General features: G+C 46.7%; 1 long non-coding RNA gene and 2 pseudogenes across 1 annotated transcript; all 3 read left to right on the top strand.

The window, feature by feature from the left end:
• The first annotated feature begins 376 nt into the window (after positions 1-376).
• Positions 377-495, top strand: LOC111734090 (annotated as a pseudogene).
• A 155-nt stretch (positions 496-650) lies between these two features.
• On the top strand, positions 651-1163 carry LOC111734088 (annotated as a pseudogene).
• A 4475-nt stretch (positions 1164-5638) lies between these two features.
• On the top strand, positions 5639-6186 carry LOC105309531. The gene is made up of 2 exons (XR_897395.2): positions 5639-5700; positions 6093-6186. It is a non-coding gene; the product is annotated as an uncharacterized LOC105309531 (long non-coding RNA).
• The last annotated feature ends 45 nt before the right edge of the window (positions 6187-6231 follow it).

Here is a 6231-nt window from a genome sequence, read left to right as displayed (position 1 = left end):
TATGGCGGTCACAGAGAGGATGTGAAGGAGAAAGAGGAAGTGGACAGGGCCCACTGACCACTACCTGCTGAATCAGGGATTGTAACCTATCTCTCAGTGGGCCCAGGTCAGCCCACGGCCAGGCTCCTGGAAGGCCCATAGCCATGCTGAGCCAGCCCAGGACAGATCGCAGGCCAGAAGGGTCGGGAGAGTGGCCATGTTTTTGCACTCCAGGAAGGTGACTGTGATCAGAAAAGTAGAGTCTATGGCTGATTTTCTTAGAAGCAGCTTAGAAGCAGGTTGGAAACTGTACTCCTTCCTCCTCAGGCACCTGACCTGCCCGCTCTAGCAGGTGAGAATGATCTCTGCTAACTCCTCCCTTAAGAAACTCAGATGAGTCTGGGGCCATGCCACCCTGAACATGCCTGATCCCATCTGATCTTGTAAGCTAAGCAGGATTGGGCCTGATTAGTACTTGGATGGGAGACCACCTAGGAAGACCAGGTGATGTAGGCGTAAATTTAAAAAAAAGTAAATAAAAAACCCAGATGATGAGTACATTTCCATAAACTCTAAACTCTCACCACACCCAAAGGACTGAGAAAGGAATAAGAGGGGGTTGGGAGAGGCCAGTGAGGTCTCAGGAAAAAGAGCTCTGAGGAGACCCTACCATGGCCTGGACCCCGTACTGTTCCCCCTCCTCATTCTCTGCACAGGTGCTGCCCACGAGGCTCTGCCTACATCTCAGCCCCCATAGGACCCTGAGCTGGAGCTCTGCCAAACCTTGAGCTCAGCCCAGACAGGACCTCTTTTGGACCTCTGGGACCGGACCCTTTATCCTCAACTCTTTCTCTTTATCTCTTGCAGGCGCCGTGGTTTCCTATGAGCTGACCCAGCCGCCCTCAGTATCTGTGGCTCTAGGACAAATGGTCAGGATCATCTGTTTTGCAGATATCACTGAGAATGTAATTTGTATGCACTGGTACCAGCAGAAGCCAGGACAGGGCCCTGTGCTGGTCACCTATTATTTTGGCAACCGGCCCTCAGGGATCCCTGACCGATTCTCTGGCTCTATCTCAGGGAACACTGCCACCCTGACCATCAGCGGGGCCCGGGCCGAGGACGAGGCTGACTGTTACTATGAGGTGTGGATATTGCCAGTGATGAAACACACAGTGACATAGGCAGATGGGCGAGTGAGACACAGATTCCCGTCCCCGTCACTGTCACATTCTCCTCCAGCCCGAGGAGGGTGAGACATGACACGTCTGGCCCAGGTTCCCAGATCTGACATCCCCCATCAGCCCTGTCCTCCGTGCCCTCCAGACTTGTTCTGCAGAGGGTTCACTGGGAGATAGTACATAAAATTAATTCCGCACAAGTAGTCCCTTTGTTTAAAGCGTTAGTGGAATGATTGAACATGTTAAGTGCTGACTTTAACTACATTTATAAACCAACACATCTCACCTTTCAGAGATGAAAATTGTAATGTTGAAGTTTAAAAATGCACAGTTGAGATTTGCAACTGTTTAGACACTGCAGAAGAAGAGTTTGGTGAACTTAATGACATAAAATTAGAAACTATTCAAAACAGTGAAGAAATAAAACAACTGAAAGCGATTTTTAGGACAACTTCATGCAGCCTGAGAGTCATGTAGTTGGAGTCCCAGAGCAGAGAAGACAAACGGGAGTGAATAGAAAAAATGCTTAAAGAAACAATGGTCCAAAATGTTTCAATACTGAAGAAAACAATGACCGAAATATTCAAGAAACTCAACCGAATTCAACAGCAGAGAACGGGAGAAAAGAGCAGTGACACTCAGAGTTACATTCACAAAAACCAGTGACCATGCGATAATAGTAGAAACAGCCAGAGAGGAAACAAATGTCACATGCAGATGCATAAACCTCGTGGGAAAGCAGATTTCTCACTAAAGCGAAGCAAGTAAAAAGACAGTGGAGCCACAACTCTGAAAAGAAAAGCTTTAAAAAATAATTTTTAAAGAAAAATCTTTCAACCTTGAATTTATGAGGTGAAACTATCCTTCAAATATGAAAGCAAAATAAAACTTTTCCAAACATGCAGAAACTTACAGAATTTATCACCAGTAGAACATCAAGAAAAAATAGGAACGGGCACCTCAGACAGAAGGAAGATGATGCCAGATAGAAATGTCCATCTACACAGTGACCGTAAAGCATCACATACGGTCCCTACATGGATAAAGAGAGAATCGTCTGCCTTAGGTTAATGTCCATAATTAATGTCATCGTGTATAAATCAAAAATTAATGACAATACGCAGTAGTTTTTCATGAATATCTAAATCGAATTTATGACAGTAAAAACACAACAGTTGGTGGTGGAAAAACATGTGAAGATATTCAAATCCTCTGTGTGAAGTGACGTGACATCACGGCAAGGTGGACCTGGACAAGTTAGTGCTGGATAAGTTACCATTAAAATAAACCTTGAACGACTAAGTCATAGCGAATCGGGTTTGTTTGTTGTGTCCTCCAGAGAAACAGAACCAATAGGAGATAGACATAGATATGGATATGGATAAGGATGTGGATATGGATGTGGATATGGGTATGGATATGGGTATGAGTATAGACATGCATATGCATATGAAAACGGTTATGGATATAGATAGAGATACACAGATAGATACAGATATGAATATGAGTGTAGATGTTTCTGTATATAGAGAAACTTACCTATGCTGTATAGCTGATATGCTAGGGTAGATAGATACATAGTTTGAGATTTTATGGAGTTGGCTCATGCAACTCTCAGATTGGCATGTCTGAAATCCGTAGGATAAGCAGGAGGCTACATATTCCGGTAAAAATGTTTTGTTTTGTTTTTATCCTGCATCCAAATTATATAAGAATAATTGAACATGTTAAGTGAGGACACGAAGAAAATAAAGGTATTTCGATCAAACTCTTGGATATAAAAAAACAACAGTACCTCATTTAAAAATAACTTTTGTCATAGTTACTTACCCTCATCTCTAAAGGTGACATGTGCACAGGGCCCGACAAAGTGTTGACTTTGAACATGTACACTATGGTGATATTCACACGGGACACTACAGAATGTGCAGTGGGTCAGGAGAGCTCTGGGCACCGTGTGCATGGCTCTCCACGGTGACCCCAGAGGGAGGGACATAAGTTACAGGAGAAACCGGGCTGTGTGGGGTCCGAGACGGGCTCCTGAAGAAATAATCAGATCCTTTAGGGAATGAAGTTCATAATCCTGTCATGATCAAATTCCTTAAACCAGAGTCGAATTGACAATCAAAAGACCCTTAGAGAGAGGACACAGGTTCTGTACAGAGAGGAGCAGAGAGATCGGAGTCGAGCTCTCCATCCAGACAGCGCAAACAGAAGGGAGTGGAACGATGTGTCCAGAATAATAAAAGGAAAACAGAAAAAAGCAATAATGACAACAAAATATCTGTCCATTTTGAAGTCTTTACTCACTGACAGTGTCTTTCAAAAAAGAAGACAAAATACAATGTTCTCACTGCCTTTCATTTTCGGAACAACCAGACCCTCCCCACAGGGCACTGACCTCACTTTCCCCAAACATATTTCCTGTTACGTGTTCATCTTCCCATCCTGACAGAGCCCCAGTGTCTCCTCACCGGACAGGCCTCCTTCAGCCTCTCATCGCATAGTACCTGCCTGTCAGTTTTTGCCTGGTATCAACCAATTACCTGGACGCCACCAACAGCTGCACAATTATTCCCTTATCATCATTTGAATTATTGATTCATTTCGATTAATCGTTACCTTCATTAGTCATGATTTTTTTTTACGGTAGGACCTTCCCCTTATAATCAGAAGCATGAACAGACAAGAGCTTATTTTTCTCCTGCAACAATAAGACGGGAGTCAGTTCGTTGTTCTCCAGATCCTTAGCAATTCAATGAGGTCCCAGATCTTTCTCACCTTCTGGTCCACTATATCTACAACAAGGGCTTCGCTTTCATCTTGTTTGAAGACAGAGCTCAGGATGGCTGCTGCAGCTCCAGCTATCACATCCAGGTTCCAGAGGAAAGGCACTGCATAAATCTACTCTGTTTATTTATGTCTCAAGAGCTAAAAATTCTTTGAAAAGAAGCTCAGCCGACTGACACATCCATGGACCAACACTGTGCCACAAGTTGAATCCTGGCCAATAGGGAACTGAGATTAGCAATTGTCTGGCTATGAAATGAATATGGAAGACAAGACATAGAGAGAAGGTGGGGGGTCTGCTTGCTGTGTCAATAAAACAGGTGTGTTCTCTATGCTGCCCCAAGCACACAATGGTCCCATTCAAGTGATTCCCAGGATGGAATGTGTGCCAGACAAAGTGGGTCTGAATCAATGGTTGTTGGGTGAGTGTTCTCCGGTCTCTGTCTTAGAGCAGTAGTCCTCACTGCCCTCTCTGGGCCCTACGCCAGCAGAGGGCACCAGTGGGAGGCAGCCACTGAGTCCTGTGTCCCCTGTTTGAAGACCCGAATCTCACCCATGTCCACCCACCACTCCCAAGATACGTGGAGTGATGCTTCAGGTAAGCCATGCCCCCTCATCTTCTAAATGAATCTGATCATATTTTCATGAGTGATCTGAGCCTCCAGCGCTTGGCCTTGAGGAAAGCAGGAGTCACATAAAAGACAGTAATTTCTCCCCTGGGCCAGCAGTCCATGGGTCAGGGATTCAGAACTTGAATCATAGGTTCTGAATTTACAAACAACCCTGCCAAGCCAGGGTGCCAATGCTTCAACACAGTCGATTCTTAGCTGCCACCTGAGGGCAGCAGAGACCACCTGGCAGAGACATCTGGAGGTGGAGTGAACCAGGGCATAAGGGATTCTAACATGCAGGAGGGTTGTTAACCATCACCTCATACCTGGAAAAAAATGTATGTCTTCTACACTACCATCTTTTATGTAAACTTCTGACTTCATGTCTGTCAGATGTGCTTATGTAGACTCCGCCTGTTCCTCTAGCGTAGGTTCAGGTATTTCATTCCTCTCCAGCCCACTCCATTCGTGCTAAAATTCTGTTCCTCTTCAACTTTTCTCAACAACAAGATCTGTCCCTGTGCACACTGCATTAGGGTTGGTGACAGAGGCACAGCATCTACGACCTGCCCCAGGAGCTCTCACCAAGCACAGAAACTCACAGCACCTCAGTGGCTCCTAAACAGTCTGTGCACACTGGGCAAGGAGGGAATGAGCTCAGGTTCTGATGCTCATAGACTGTGATCTGGGTGGGACACTGCACTGACCTAAGGCTTCTATAGTCATTTCTATAGTCACCATTCTATCATGTGTTCAGAAAATGCAGACATTTCACCTCTAACTCTCAGGGACCAGATTATCCCAGGCTGAGGCCATGAAACATTCTGCGGTAGATGTGTCAGCCCCAGACTATGGCACCAGACAGTGGATCAGAATTCCCTGGGCTGAGGGTGGGGTCTGCAGGGACCGGTCTTCCCCTTTCTGTGTCCCTTGAGGCAGAGCTCCTCACTGAAACCACAAGCTCCTCAGGCAGCACCCCTGACCGGAGTTGATTTGCATACCCAGCAGCTCTCTCCAGCAAGGGGATAAGAGAAGCCTGGGAGGAAACCTGCCCAGTCTCAGGCCCAGAGCGCAGAACTGAGCTGCTTCTACCATGGCCTGGACCACACTCCTCCTTGGCCTCCTTGCTCACTTCACAGGTGCTGCATCCAGGCTCACATCCAACCTCTGCCTTACAGCTCAGGATAGGCCAGGCCCTGTCTTTGATCTCAGCAGGGAGCTGCCAGTGGGGACAGGATGCTAATGACTCTGCTACAGGATGAGGGCCTGGGCAGGGCTGAAATAACCCACTGTGCTCACTGGCACTGTGTGAGCCCTGAAGGGCTGCACCTGGGAGAGCATGAAGGGCTTTTCATTGCAGAAGCTCCATCCTCCAGTCAGGCCCTAGGGCCAAAGGTGTTAGAATAGATAGGGATGTTAGGGCATCCTATGGGCTAATGAAACTCTGGAGCTTGGTCCAGGCCAGGCAGACTGTATCTCCTGGAGAACAGACTCGGCTCTGGAAGCCCACCTCTCCTTTTCTCTCTTGCAGGCTCCGTGGCGTCCTATGAGCTGACTCAGCCACCCTCACTGTCCGTGGCTCCAGGACAGACAGCAAGGATCACCTGTGAGGGAAACAATATTGGAAGTAAAAGCGCTTACTGGTACCAGCAGAAGCCAGGCCAGGCCCC

Source organism: Pteropus vampyrus, unplaced genomic scaffold (assembly GCF_000151845.1).
Source record: "Pteropus vampyrus isolate Shadow unplaced genomic scaffold, Pvam_2.0 Scaffold763, whole genome shotgun sequence".
In the NCBI taxonomy this organism is placed as follows: domain Eukaryota; kingdom Metazoa; phylum Chordata; class Mammalia; order Chiroptera; family Pteropodidae; genus Pteropus; species Pteropus vampyrus.
Note: the sequence above shows the minus strand (reverse complement) of the source record. Positions and strands in the feature narration are given on the sequence as shown.